Genomic DNA, 15151 nt, shown 5'->3' with positions numbered 1-15151 from the left:
ATAAAAAAATGTTATATATAAAATGTATATTTAATAAAACATGTTAAACGCAAAAACTGCTACCAAATAAAAGCCATGAATCTAAACAAGTTGTGTTTTAAATTAAAAAAAGTGCTTTAAGTGAGATTTTGTTTGGGTTCAGTACTAAACTTTCCTCATTAAATACCAGCAAAGCTCCACTAGTATAAACAGCAGGAACTTTCGCTATCAAATATCGCGCACACACACACACACACACACACACACACACACACACACACACACCATTTTACTAGTACCTGCATACAAACCACACTGACATCCACATGAATTATAGCTGCATCATTTATTTAATTGATACGGAAATACACAGAAGAAGAAAACAGGAATAAAGCGAGTATTTTCTTTATAGGCCAAACCTGAGAAAATGGAGCCATCTTGTGAAAAAGTCCAAATTAAAATGTTGTATCTTTACCAACAGAATAAAAATGTTAAATGTTTGTTAAACGGCCCTGGGATAAAATAAAAAAAAATTTTCAATGGGGATATTTTATCCTTAATGTCCTGAGTGTAAATATTTTGTGTTACTAGTGTAAAAGATGAGGGTGAAAAAGAAAATTCCAATAAAAATACACTTAACCCAAAATTGATAAAGTTGGCAATAACACAGGAAAAATTATTAAAACGGAAAAATACAAAAATGTCCTTAAGGAAACAGAAGTGTTAAGTTAGCTCTAAATTTTACATTTAAGTGTGATTGATGAACGAGACCCTTTTATTACGGTGTTATTATTGAAGCATAATTTTCAAAACTGAATTAATCTAGAAGCAGAATCAGATTTAACTGTGATTTTCTGCTGTAATAAACAGTTTAACTGGTAAGATCCTCAGAGGAGAAGTTGTGCACTGATTATATAAGAATGGAAAGACAGTTTCTGTGAAGGATGTCCTGAATGTGAGTAAATGTGTGTTAGTTTCAGGATCAGAGAATGACACTGTTTCTCTGTCATAGTCCAGCTGAACTCTCACACGCTGAAGCTTCTGTTTAACAGTGAAGAAAGTGAGGCGTTGCTCTGGGGATTGTGAGCTGTATTTGCTGTTTATGTACCACACACACCAGACATTAGACTTAAAGAAAACTCTTCCCTTCCTTTGGTTTGATGCTGTGGTTATTCCAAGACTCCACTCTGTATTGTCTCCAACCTCCACATCCCAGCAGTGTGTTCCTGAGTTAAAGCCCTCAGATCCCAGGACACATGCATACCTGTCAAACCTCTCTGGATTATCAGGAAGTGTTTTATATTCATCACTGTACGACACACTGGTCAGATCAGCAGAGAGTGTGAGATAAGGATTTGCTGTGTTTGGATCCAGAGTCAATGGAGCTGCAAAGACAATAACATCAGATTACAGGATGAAATATGATGTATTAAAAATGTAAATGTAAAACACATAAATCATAACAATATTCTCTCAGTTACTGTCAGAATGGATTGAGGCTTCAGGTTTAATATCAGTATTCAATAAACACTATTATATCCTAATACATAAACATAGATTATTTTATGAGTTTGCTGTATGATCTGATGATTTTCTGAAATACAGTTCAGATTAACTTTGGAATTATTAAATATATTTCTATCAAATGTTGATGTTGTGTGTGTTTATATCTGAAATATCTTCTGCACTGTGTCAGATCTGCGAGACTCACTGTGTTGGACAGTTTCCAGCATCTTCTTCCAGACTCTGAACGGCAGGTTACCCAGATAACGCGACACATGAATCAAAGCTCCAGAACTCATCCGTGGATCCGGCTGTGAGAACTGGACTCTGAGGAACATTCAGGAGTCAGAACTGCAGTGAATTTGAGTTCAGATCCACTGAGAGAAGAGATACGAGCAGCTCACTTACCTTTCCATCGTGACTTTATAGTTCTGGAAAATATAGAGTTTGAAAACATTTTAATATCTAATCAAACACTCTCACTGTCAATGAGTCTCTCTATACAAGTTGTTTTATGCACAAAGAATGAAGTCAGATTGATTTGTCACCTTTAGAAACGAGACGTCATTGTCTTTCATCATCTCCTCCATGTCTCTGATTGTGTGTGAAAGAGCTGAGATGTGTGTGTTCATCTCCTCCAGCTTCTCCTTCATCCTCTGCTTCTTCTGCTCCTCTTCCTCCCTCAGTGCAGTGATTGTAGCTTCTTCTTCGTCTCTGAGAAACTGATGAAGCTTCTCAAACTCTTATTTAATCTGACGCTCTGTGTGCTCAGCTTGAGACTGAAATCAAATCACATTCACTTCAGTCAGCTCTGTATGAACACACACTCCACTAATGTCAATAATAAACTCTGTGTGTGAATGTTGAGTATTTAACTCTTTATACATCCTCACCGTGATGTGTTCAATTGTTTCATCACACTCTTCTTTCGTTTCTTCTCCATGTTCGAGGTTGTTTAGTAAGGACGTCAGTGCTGTATTAAATTCCTCCTACAGGTTAAAGTGAAAATCTGTGAAACTGCAGCTTTAAGAGTTTTAAATATTTTATGTTTGGATGTTTTTATTGTTATATTATTTATATGTTGAATGGGTCATTCTCAGGAAGCATTTGTGCCTCAAAATTGAAGGACATATATTTTTTAATTATTTATTTGGAAAGGATCATCAATAAACCGTGTCCCTCTGGTCCTCTTCAGTCAAAAATGACCGAAGACTTTCAAGTTTTGAATTTATAAATTTTTTTTGCTTCATCGGAATGGGATGACACTTGGTGACTTTTGTTGTATAAGCTATGTGAACACACAAAAAAAAATCAAGGACATGATTCGGTTATGTTAAAGGGTCATAAAAAAAGAGCCACACTTGCCTCCTTCTCGGTCAAACATGACCGACATACAAAATGAATGGGAAATATGAAAACTCAGAGAAACTTTTGGCGGTACAAACTACAAATCAGCCACTGTGCAGAAAAAAAGTGTATAGCAATGAAGGAGGGACACTCTAAAATATCAAGAGTGCAAATAAGACCCCCCCCGTCCCCCCCCCCCCCCCCCCCATTCTAAATTAAATTATATTCATTTATGGTTATTCCAATTTTTCCTGTTTTTATTCAATTTACTGTTTGATAATTATTGTGTTTGCTCTTATTTTAGCATAATATGTGCTCCTGATATTGCTCCAACAATAAATAAAATAATTAGTTTGTATGTATATAGTTAAAATAATATTTATTATTATTATTATTACATTTTCACATTCCTTTTTCTTAACCTACAGTTTGATAATGATTCTTTGCTGTTATGTTATTTTATTGTTTTTGCTGTTAGATCATAATTGCTATTCCCTTCTAAAGTTGTATTACCATTTATAGAATTAAACTGAATAAAATACCAATTAATTGCAAAATGTCTATATAAAGTGTTTTGAATTATCACTATCCAATATCCATCCCTTATTTTGTTAGATTTTTTAATTATCAAATACTGAGTAACAAAAATGATTGCATTGTTTTCCCTTTCTAACCAAATGTTGTTTGATTGTAATCATAATGCAAAACCTGATTCTTATCTAACAAAAATCTCAAAAAATATCTAAAAATATCAAAAGTAGTCTTTTATAATGTCTTAATATATATATAAATAAAGAAAAACGAATAAAATGGAGAAATCATGTCTAAAAAAGCAAAGGGAATCAAAAAGCCTCTCTATGTATTTATATAGGGAGCTATTAGCAGAGTCTACATGCGGTTACACGACATTACACACATTTTTGGTTTTTAACACCACTGGATGGCGCTTTTCTCACTTCAATTTTTTTATTTATTTTAAAGGCCTGCTCTCTATTTTAATGTGAAATGTTGAATTTATTGAAAAAAACATTGTTTATATACATAAATGTTTATACATTTATATAAACAAAAATATATTACATTGGTTTCCCTGAAAAAAAAAAGTTCCATTTTAAGGCTTCGGTCTGTTTTGACCGAGAAGAGGCCACGTGTGACCCCTAAACGAAGAGGACCAGAGGGTTTAAGCAAGCAAATGTGTTTTTTGCAATCGCTAATTCTTGATTATTATATCCATACAGTTATATATTTGAGGTTGTGCAAATACAAATACAGAAAGAGAATGTTAGTATCGACCACTTTTTGGTGCGTCTTGTAATATGAGATGAGAGACGTATCTTACCTTGTAAGATGAAAGCACTTCACTGATGGGTCTGAATGTGTGATTGGTGTGTTTCTCTGAGTCTCTGCACACTAAACACACAGGCTGTTTGTCCTCCAGACAGAAGAGTTTGAGTTTCTCATTGTGTAAACTGCAGATCTCCTCAGATCCTGATGAACGTTTCTCATTTCCCTGCTTTATCAACGAATCACACAAGTTTTTTAACACGAGAATAACTAGAGGATCTTTTTTTGAGGATCTTCTCCTGCAGACAGGACACTCCTGAGATTCCTTAGTTTTCCAGAACTGTTGTAGACACTCTTTACAGAAACTGTGACTACAGGACAGAATAACAGGAACCTTGAAGATTTCACAGCAAACAGGACAAGAAAGCTCTTCCAGAGATTTTGAATCCATTTCCTCGTCTTGTAAAAGATCCAATGATCTACAATTTACTTTCACTTTCTGAACTTTGGTTTAAAGAGTAAATGAACATTACATTCAAAATCTCATCTGGGTTCATTTAGAAATAAACAAAAATGCTATAATATAAAGTGTCTTCCTCTGTTTTTCACAACACTGACTCGTTTTAGCTTTCAGTAAAAATGAAAGGCAGAAATAATGACTAGTCACTTCCTGGTTGTTTTTGTAAGAGGGTGGAGTTTCTGATGACAGACTGGTTATATAGTTTTATCTTTATTTTATTTATGCTTTCAATTATATATTAAATGTATATTCTGGAAACAAAGAACTGAATAAAGAATCAAGTGAGAGTCGGTGTGGTGTTTCACACTTTAACAGAACACACTCCATGCGGTGTACAATTCACATCTCGAACTTTATTCTTCTTCATCATCACTCTATTTTTAACACAATTCCTCACTAGAGCCCCTAGTGGTGCAGTTCCACATTAATGTGTTATAGTTAGAAATTACTATGAATTGAACATCAAGTATTGTATGCTTCTCAACACAACATCTCCCCTGTTACTCAAACAGAATTACTACTCTTTTAAGATCATTACCTTATTCCAATTTTGTTTACTCAAACAACAACTTATCTCAAATAAACATATTCAAATAACTTCTTATCAAACCAAACAACAGTCTGTTTCAAATAGGCATTTCAATGTAGCATAATGAAAGTTTCTAGCACACTTTTATCCTTTTAACATAACACAGAATAACATTCCAGAATTCAGTGTACATTCGATTTTTTTAAATAGGGCAGCGGTCCGCCTACACCCTTTACATATCTTCTTGGTCTGACTTCTTTATTTCTCTTCAGACACATTACTCCAACACATAGTCTTGAGTCCACAAAGGTGGGCGTCTCGGTCTTAAGCCCCTATTCAAGCTCAAAGCAGTGTTCTCCATTGTATAGTCTCTTTCAGGTATTTCATTCTGTGCAGAGTTTTCCTCTCTTTCTGGACATGGTGAAAGACGTGCTGAATTCCATGTTTTCCCATCACTTAAGATGAAAGTACTCGGTCCTATTTGTTGTTGTACTGACAACGGATCAGTGATATGGAGGACCAGGAGTGCCACTTAAAAATAAAATGAAGATTCAATATATCAATTTAATAATCCAAACATAAAAATTGATATAAATAAATCACTTTTAAATGGACAAATTAATAGACATTTTTAAAGTTGTTTATTTAATTCGTGTTTTTAAATGTATTGCAATAAAACCATAAAACAATAAATAAATAAAAACATTTTAAATGTATAAATAAATAGACACATTTAAAATTGTTTATTTAATTAATGTTTTTAAACGTAGATTAATAAAGCAATAAAAAGTACTTTAATAAATCATTTTAAAGGCACATGTTAAATCGCTTTTTTTAAAGCATTTCGCAAACCATTTCTCTATCTATTTGCCAAATGCTTTTCTTTGTCGGTTTGCCAAATGCTTTTCTTTATCCATTTGTCAATCGAGTTAAAAAATGGCATTGGACAGTACACACGTGGGAGCAACCAATCACCTTTCGCCTGTCTCCCACTTGTAAATGTAACACGCACTGTCATTGGACAGTTAGAGAGACCATACGTCATTAGCGGGAGTTTGAAGACGGGTTCGAGGCGAGCGACGCAAAAATAGCAGGTGAATCTGAATGTGTTTTCAGAGGGATTGCGGATGATTTGTTGTCTTTAGCTGATTTCTGCGGAAGAAATTCTCCTTTCGATTATCATTTTATATATCGAAGAGTTTCACAGTTGAGGGAAGACGTTGCAAACGCAGCGGATAATTGTGGTTGTACAATAAATGGAAGGATTTGGGTTATGTTTGATGAGGCAGCCGTCACGCTATTGTACTTCCAAGCATTCTTGAACAACACCAGTCGTTGGATGTACCAGCAGAAGAGACGGCAAGATGTATCATGTGTCGCTAAGGACAGTCTGACGAAAACTTGCACATGATGGTTTGAGGTATGTAGAAGAAAATGTTGTATAATTTTTTCCTGAAAGAATGGCCTCCCATCGTCCCGTGCCTTGAACGGCCTGCTCGCTAGTTTTAACTACAGCGGTCAATCTTATGACAATCTTATGATCCTTATGCGTTTCAGCATGTCTTAACTAAACATTAGGCTGGATATTTAACGTTAAGTTACTACAGTTGAGTTGGTTACGTGAAGGTGGAAAATTCGATTGTATGTGAGTGCTTTAAAGTCCCTGTAAAGTCAAAATGTTCTGAGTTTGTCATACCACAAAAAATTGTTTTAATAGCCACCCAGACCATTTTGAATGGTAAGAAAAAGCCGCCAAGTAGATATCAAAATCTTGAAAAAATTTGATCAAACGCTGGTGGCTTGGCACGGGACAATTATTTATACATTTAAAATGTTTTATTTATTTATTGTTTTATGGTTTTATTGCAATACATTTAAAAACACAAATTAAATAAACAACTTTAAAAATGTCTATTAATTTGTCCATTTAAAAGTGATTTATTTATATCAATTTTTATGTTTGGATTATTAAATTGATATATTGAATCTTCATTTTATTTTTAAGTGGCACTCCTGGTCCTCCATACAGTGAACCGGGCTTCTCCTTTTTTCACGTGAAAAGGCTTTCTCACTCTCACCTTATCTCCAACCGCAATTTTAGGAAATTTAGCTCCTCTTTTACGATCGGTATATTCTTTACTTTTGTTCTGTCGTTGCGTCACACGAGCTCTCACCTGAGCAAATTGATCAGGGCTATCCTCAGGAAGAAGGACATTCAACTTTGTCCTCATAGGTCGGCCTCTCAAGAGCAGAAAAGGGGTCTCACCCGTTGTAGCATGGGGTGTCGCTCGATAGCTCTTCAGCATGGTCAGGACTGCAGATTTCCAGGGCTTACGAACCGCTTCAGCAGCTTGAATACACCCTTTAAGCACCCTGTTGAACCGTTCGATGGCCCCGTTAGCCTGAGGGTGATAAACACTGGTCTTTATGTGCTTTATTCCCTGTGTTTTCACAAAATCAGCAAATTCAGACGAAGTGAACTGCTGCCCATTATCTGTCGTGATGCTGCAGGGGTTTCCTTCTCGAGCAAAGATAGTGGTCAGAAATTTCAGAACAGTCTCTGTTGTTACTGATGAAGCAAAACCAACTTCTGGCCATTTGCTGAAATAGTCAATCAATGTTATTGCAAACTTACAGTCAGTAGCTCCCTTTTCGAAAGGTCCTACTATATCAATAGTAACATGTTGAAATGGGCCTTTTGGGAACTCCACTGGCTGCATTGGAGCTGCAAAAGTTTTAGTCGATTTATCACTGGCCTGGCAGGTCACACATGCAGACAGGATTGTGTGACCAAGATCGTCCATTCGCGGCCACCAATACAGCTCCCTCAGACGCTGTTTGGTTCGCACCAGCCCCTGATGTCCCTCGTGCGCCAGGTGGATGAGGCGTTCCCGCAGTGCAATAGGAACAATCAAACGATTCCCTCTGAAAATCAATGGCGATTCAACCGCCAGTTCATGTCTGATGGGGAAATATGGACGCAAGTCACTTGAGACAGACTTTTGCAGTTTAGGCCAACCTGTCTGAATTGTCTGACGTAACTGAGACAGTTCTGGACAGTCCTCGCATTCAGCTTTAAAGTCCACTAGCGGCAACGCATTCAGAAAGGGCTGTATTTCTGCGATTTCAGAAATCAAATCCTGTTCAATGGATACAGTGGTGTCTGTGTGGCTCAATGGCATACGGGAGAGACAATCCGCCACACAGTTTTTTCTACCTGGACAGTACTGTACATCATACTGGAAGCACAGGAGCCTAGCAGACCAACGAGCTACCCTCATGCCTGCTCTATTCATGCCCTTTGTGGAGAGAAGCGTAGTGAGGGCCTGATGATCAGTTCTTAGAGTGAAATGATGTCCCCATACATACGTTCTCCACTTTTCTACCGCCCAAACACACGCAAGCGCCTCCTTCTCCACAGTAGAATATTTCCTCTCAGACGTTGATAGCGTCCTGGATGCAAAGGCTACCACACGTTCGACACCATTAGGATGTAACTGTGTCAGGACAGCACCAAGGCCGTAATCTGAGGCGTCTGTAGTAATGAATGTGGAAAGGGAAGGATCATAAATGGAAAGAGCAGGGCTCTCCAGCAGCATTCTCTTAAGTGTATCAAAGCTCTCAACAGTCTCTTTACTCCACTGTAATGGCGTTTTTGCATCAGCTCTGAGCATCTGCCTTAGCGGTTCAACCACAGTAGCGTAGCTTGGGAGAAATTTGCTGAACCATGAAGTGAGCCCTAGGAACGAACGTAAAGCTACCATATCTGTAGGTCGAGGTGCTTCTGAAATGGCAGTCAGGTGGTCTGGGCTGGGTCGTAGTCCTTCTTTAGAAATGACATGACCCAGGAACGGAATGCTTGCTTGGTTGAAAGAGCTTTTATCAAAGTTAATCTGCAAGCCAACCTCGTCTAGCCTTTGACGAACATCGTGGAGGTGCTTATCATGGGCCTCCTGAGAATTTCCATACACTATAATGTCGTCTAAGTAATTCTTTACCCCTTCAAACTCCTTTAGGACCGTTTGCATCATTTTTTGAAAGGCTGACGGCGCTGAAGCTAGTCCAAACGGAACCCGAGTGAAGCGGAAAAGGCCTTCGTGCGTTATGAACGCGGTCAGGTTACGACTGTCAGGATGGAGAGGCAGCTGGTGGTAAGCAGAGCTCAGATCAATTTGACTGTAATGTGAAGCACCTGCAAGTTCGGTAAACAAATCATCCATGTGAGGTAATGGGAAGCAATCCATAATCACACTCTTATTGGGTTCACGGAGGTCTACACAAAGTCTAATGTGTCCATCACGCTTACGTACCACCACCAACGGACTAACCCATTCTGAAGCATCAACTGGTTCAATTATGCCCGCTGTAAGGAGACGATTTAGCTCAGTGGACACCTCCTTGCGGATGCTGAGTGGTAAGCGTCTCAATTTTTGACGTACTGGTGTCACTGTTGAATTAACTTGCACTTTGTGTATGAATCCTTTCACACATCCAAGGTGAGTAGCAGGTACAGGTGAAACTGTGTACACAGGACTTGTGGAATGCTGAGACATATGGAGAGGTGCAGGTGAGATTCCACATTCATTGTCTATTGGCTTTACTTTTCCGCTTACAATGTTCAGGTTCAGCAGTCTTATTAAATCTAACCCTAACAAGGGAGATCCTGCAGTCACTACATAAAAAGTAGCTGGAACTACATTTTCATTTGCTGATACACCCACTAATGCTGATAAGCAGCCAATAACTGGTAGGTTCTCTTTTGCATAAGTGACAAGTTTAATTTTTGGCTTACTCAGGGTGCATTGTGAGAAGTGTTTCTTATACACATCTTCTGGAAGTATGGAAACTGATGCACCCGTATCTACAACCAGTTGTAACTTATGTTTATGACCTCCTGGTGCTTCAATATTCACTTCACAGGTGATCTTATCATTGGCTGTAACAGATTGTTTTAAGTTATCCACACAGAGAACAGTCACGTCTGGAACTACCACCTCTCTTACTTCACTCACAGCTGCTTTACACACTCTAGCAAAGTGTCCTTTTTTTCCACAGTGTCTGCATGTCACTTTAGCAGCAGGGCAGTTTTTATCATTTGCCAGATGTTTGTCCGATCCACATCTGAAGCATTGTCGACGTTGCTGATCGGTCGTTGTTTGTTTTCGATCCTCCGATCGTCTCTGAGCAACGTGTGACTGCTTAGTTGACCGTGCGCCCTTTCCCCCTCTGCCATACTTAGTATTCATACTAATGGCTTGTACCGACTTCATGGCAGTAGCAGTGGAATTACAGAGTAATGACGAATTTTTAACTGCAGCTTCCACTTGACATGCGATTGTAATCGCTTTCTCTAGAGTGAGGTCATCCTCTAACAGTAATTTGTCCTTTACTGCAGTCAACGTCGCATTTGCGATCAACTGATCACGGAGCATTTCACTCTCCATTTGCCCGAACGCACATGGGGCTGCTAACGCTCTTAAAGCGGCAACGTATTGCGTAACAGTCTCATCCGCTCTTTGCACACGTTGTCTGAACGTGTGTCGGCATGCAACTACGTTAACTTTAGGCACAAAGTGTTTCTAAAGTGCAGCCATTGCTTCATCAAAAGTAGTACCTTGGTCTGGCAGAGTATAAAACAGGCGCTGGCCTTCCATCCCCAAGCAATGCAGCAAGACCGCTCGTCTGCGTCTCTCCGGCCATGCATCTCCAGTTGCCTGGATGACTATCATGTAATTATGAAAGATTTTCTGCCACGTATCAAATGGAATCGGTGGCTCCCCACTAACAGGAAGAAACGGGGGCGGGCTCGGCACTGAAGCGCTCATCCTCGTCGCCAATTTGTGGTGTTTCACACTTTAACAGAACACACTCCATGCGGTGTACAATTCACATCTCGAACTTTATTCTTCTTCATCATCACTCTATTTTTAACACAATTCCTCACTAGAGCCCCTAGTGGTGCAGTTCCACATTAATGTGTTATAGTTAGAAATTACTATGAATTGAACATCAAGTATTGTATGCTTCTCAACACAACAGTCGGTAGCATAAAAAACATTATAAAATAATTTAATACTATCAAACAAAATAAGTTAACTAAAATATATATTTAGGCATATTTAGAGATTGTCGTGTGTGTGTGTGTGTGTGTGTGTGTGTGTGTGTGTGTGTGTGTGTGTGTGTGTGTGTGTGTGTGTGTGTGTGTGTGTGTGTGTGTGTGTGTGTGTGTGTGTGTGTGTGTTTTTTTATGCCGGTAGGAAAACGTACATCACCATCTTCCAGTTCAGCTTGGAGTGAGCATCGAGTTTGAATGAGATAAGATGAGCGGGGCTAGACAAGTGACAGGAGAGCACATGGCACAAGGAAATACATGACAAGCCATTTGCTCACAACAGACCAGACTAAACATAAACACATGCCAAACCAGGAGTATCAGAGCTCTGTCACCAAACCAAGATATTAACCATACAGACTTTATCAAAGCATTTGCTAATTTTCTATTAGAGTTAGTACTGGCTTCAGAAAAAGTACTAATTGTTGGTGATTTTAATATACATGTAAATAACGAAAAAAGTTGCATTGGGAGTGGCATTCAAAGACATGCTGAACTCTATTGGAGTTAGACAACACATGTTGCTCCTTTGACCTTAAAGAAGATTAAAGCCAGAAAAATGGAGCGAAACTGGAAGAAAACAAAACTATAGTTTTTTTCGCATTTCATGGAAAGAGAGGGCTTAAAAACTCATAGATCGGCATATTCTTTAACCCTATTAGAAGAAAATAGTCAAGTCAAGTCACCTTTATTTATAAAGTGCTTTTAACAGTATCGATTGTTTCAAAGCAGCTTTACAGAGATAACAGGTAAATCATGTTGTCATAATACTGTTAAATATAAAATGTCCCTAACTAAGCAAGCCAAAAAGCCAATGGCGACAAAGGCGAAGAAAGGCGACAGTGTCAAGGAACCAAAACTGCATCAGGTGACAGAATGGAGAAAAAAACCTTGGGAGAACCCAGGCTCAGTCACGGGGCCAGCCCTCTTTTGGCCAATGAACGAACAGTGTATGATTATGATTTAGGCAGCATTATAAGTCAGAAGTCAGTTTGGATCAGAACTTTCACAATATTTATCCAGTTCCATGTGGTTGTGGGTCGGAGTCATCACACCGGTATGGAGACGAGTTTGTTGAGGTGTAGATGAGGCCTCCACAGTGTTGATGAGGCTGGCACTTCAGGGATGTGCGTTGTCATTGTGTCCATGCGATGGTCCTTCATCAGCTCTGGATATGGCCTGGATCCGGCAGTTTGCGGTAAACCTCGGTGTAACGAATGGACTTAATCAAAATGCTCTAGACATCATAAAACCTTCCCCCTCTCCCCTGTTGTCATCGGCCCTCGAAACCAGTTCTCTTCAAAGGCCATTATCACCTATGTTCAGCTGAACTATCTCATCACAAGACTGTGTCTGCAACCGTACAAAGACAGCACAGGAGACCAGACGGCACTAGCCATTTGGTCAAAGACTATGGGGATAAACTTCCAATACACAAGGACACTTACTCCATTCATACTGACAAATTTTCTCAATTGTTTATTGTATTTCTCCTGTGTTTTATGCATGTCCCTATGTTTTATTAGCCTAGTTATGATTCTTTAGTTATGTTAGAGTAACTTCAAATGCTGATATCCAAAGATGACGTATCATTGCTTTAATGTCTTCAAATCCCCTCTTTCTTGGTATCAGAAGAATCCTCGTTTGATTTTATAATCAATGATGTACAATATGTTATGATAAATTGCATCATGATATTTTCACCATACTTTTGTGTAAAGACTGCACAAATTCTCCATGCCACCATGTACATGCAAATGGAGATGAGATGGAACAAAGACTTTCACACGGTCATCTTTGATTGGTCACCTCACCAAATAGTTGTGAACTGATAGGACCTTTAAGAGTGTCTAATTAGTTCAGATCTTCGCTCAATCTCTTTGAGACAACATTTCCGGTCTTTTTCCGACAACTTCAAGTGAACTTCTTTGGATTCACGTGGACCACCCCAAGAACCCAAACGAACGCTTCAGCGCACTCCTGGCAAAATCATCAAGAATCTCAAGAATCTCCTGCATCTGGACTTGTTCAGCAACCGAAGTCAATGCAAGTACCAGTTTAGTTGTGTGTGTGGCCTACCGTAGTTTCGTTTATTAAACCATTATATCTTTATTGTCTGTGTTTGCCACTCACAAAAAAATCTAAGTCACTTAAATATATTGGTCTAGCTATACCTATGCTATTACCCTGCTAGTGTTTTATTTACTTTAGTTCGAAAAGGTTATTCTTTCTTGGCCGGGAAGATAACTTATTTCCTAGAATTTATAATTGATTATGCTTTCTGTTCATTGGATGAACTGATTAAATAATTATACTATTAATTCTGCTACAGTCATTTCTAAAATATTCAAATATTTATAATTTATTCTAATTCGTTATGACTCATTATAAATATATTTTGAGCTAATTTGCTACATAATTGGTGGAGAATGAATGCGGGCATGTTTTAAACTTTTTTTATGAGCAAACACATTGTCAATTTTTTGATGCGCGCTCAGAGTGAGACAAGTTGCAACGCAAACTCACTTCTGTGAAAACTGAAAGTCTCAAAGCCGATTTCAGTTCAGTACGTTAACAGTTTCTATTTGTCTAACAATTAGTCATTGTTAATTGGTAAAATTTAAACTACAGTTCATAAAATTAAAATCGTTTCTGTAAAGACGAAAGAAACATCTTTACAGCACGTTTTAATATTATCAAGATCGCCTGTTAGAACGAAGCAATCTTCTTTTAGTGTGATAAAAGATTGATTTGAGCAATGTTCCTCCTCTCATCTTTTTGAAGGCCTATCTTTTGTATGGCTAAATTGAAGTTACTGCATGCTCCTGTTTCAATTCAACTAAGGCGAACTTAATCCCTTAAATTTGACCATTAGCTTAGCTAACTAATGCATAGCTTATGCAAATCTAATCAGAAAACACTAAAAACACTGCAGGCCAGTATCTGATTGATATGTAAATGAGTCCTTAAAACCTTGATCAAGTGATAATTCATGACAGCAGCAAAGAAAATCTGTTGTGTATATTTTTGTGTATAGGTAGCGAAGAAATCCTGCCTCACACTCTTGTGCAGTAAACTGGCAGAAAAGGATCCGCTGAGATCTAAAAAGTTGTACTTGTGATAGTTGCAGTAAATCAACCGAAGAGAGTAATCTCACTAAATGCATTCAGATTTAATCACATCTGAAGTTAGTCTAGGTCATAACACCTCTGACTAATGCTAGAGGGCAGTCTGTTTAAGTGTCTAACACTTCTCATGACTTCCCGACTTCTTTTGTGTGGGCTCAATCACGCCACCTTGTGGCCATCCTCAGCTAGGTCGGCTTTCCTCTCTCTACCTCTTTGTTTTTTTATTTACAGTTTTTGAGACCATTTTCTGTCTTCATATGCACACTTATTTAAGTTTAGCTTAAACACAGTTTGAATTTAAATGTAAGTTAAGTTCCCTTGTGTTCAGCCATCTGTGTTTTATTTATAGGTAGCACTACCCCTAGTGCTTGGGTAGTGAAGGAACGGTTGATGTTACCACTGGTTCTCACCTGAGTGACCTCAATTCACCACCAAGCCTATTAACTTAGACACAGACCCACTCACTTCTTATAAGCCCAAAGAGGATTAGACATTCCCTGGCCTTTTAAGTGTTGTTCACATATTTCCTCTCCTAGCCATACCATCTCCCTAGGCATTACGACCCAACAGCGCCCCAATTCTGTAGGCCCAGCCCTAACCCCTAGCAGTGGTAATAAGCTTAGCTTTATTTTTTCCTTCCCTACCTTTCTCTCTTTTGATTTGTTGGTTTTGTTTGTTTTTAGTTCACGTAGAGATCGAACCTATGAGAAACAATATGGAATGCTGAATAATAGATTGACGACCTAAGT

At 38.3% G+C, this 15151-nt stretch overlaps 1 pseudogene across 1 annotated transcript; it reads right to left on the bottom strand.

The window, feature by feature from the left end:
• Positions 1-306: 306 nt before the first annotated feature.
• Positions 307-4806, bottom strand: LOC143744245 (nuclear factor 7, brain-like; annotated as a pseudogene). Its single transcript, XR_013205821.1, has 6 exons — positions 4169-4806; positions 2376-2471; positions 2031-2261; positions 1891-1913; positions 1691-1809; positions 307-1364 (listed from the first exon to the last, which is right to left on the bottom strand). The product of XR_013205821.1 is annotated as a nuclear factor 7, brain-like (transcript).
• Positions 4807-15151: the final 10345 nt, after the last annotated feature.

The sequence above is a fragment of the Siphateles boraxobius genome, unplaced genomic scaffold (genome assembly GCF_051911475.1).
Source record: "Siphateles boraxobius isolate OS27281-9 unplaced genomic scaffold, OSU_SipBor_1 2, whole genome shotgun sequence".
NCBI classification, from domain to species: Eukaryota; Metazoa; Chordata; class Actinopteri; order Cypriniformes; family Leuciscidae; genus Siphateles; species Siphateles boraxobius.
Note: the sequence above shows the minus strand (reverse complement) of the source record. Positions and strands in the feature narration are given on the sequence as shown.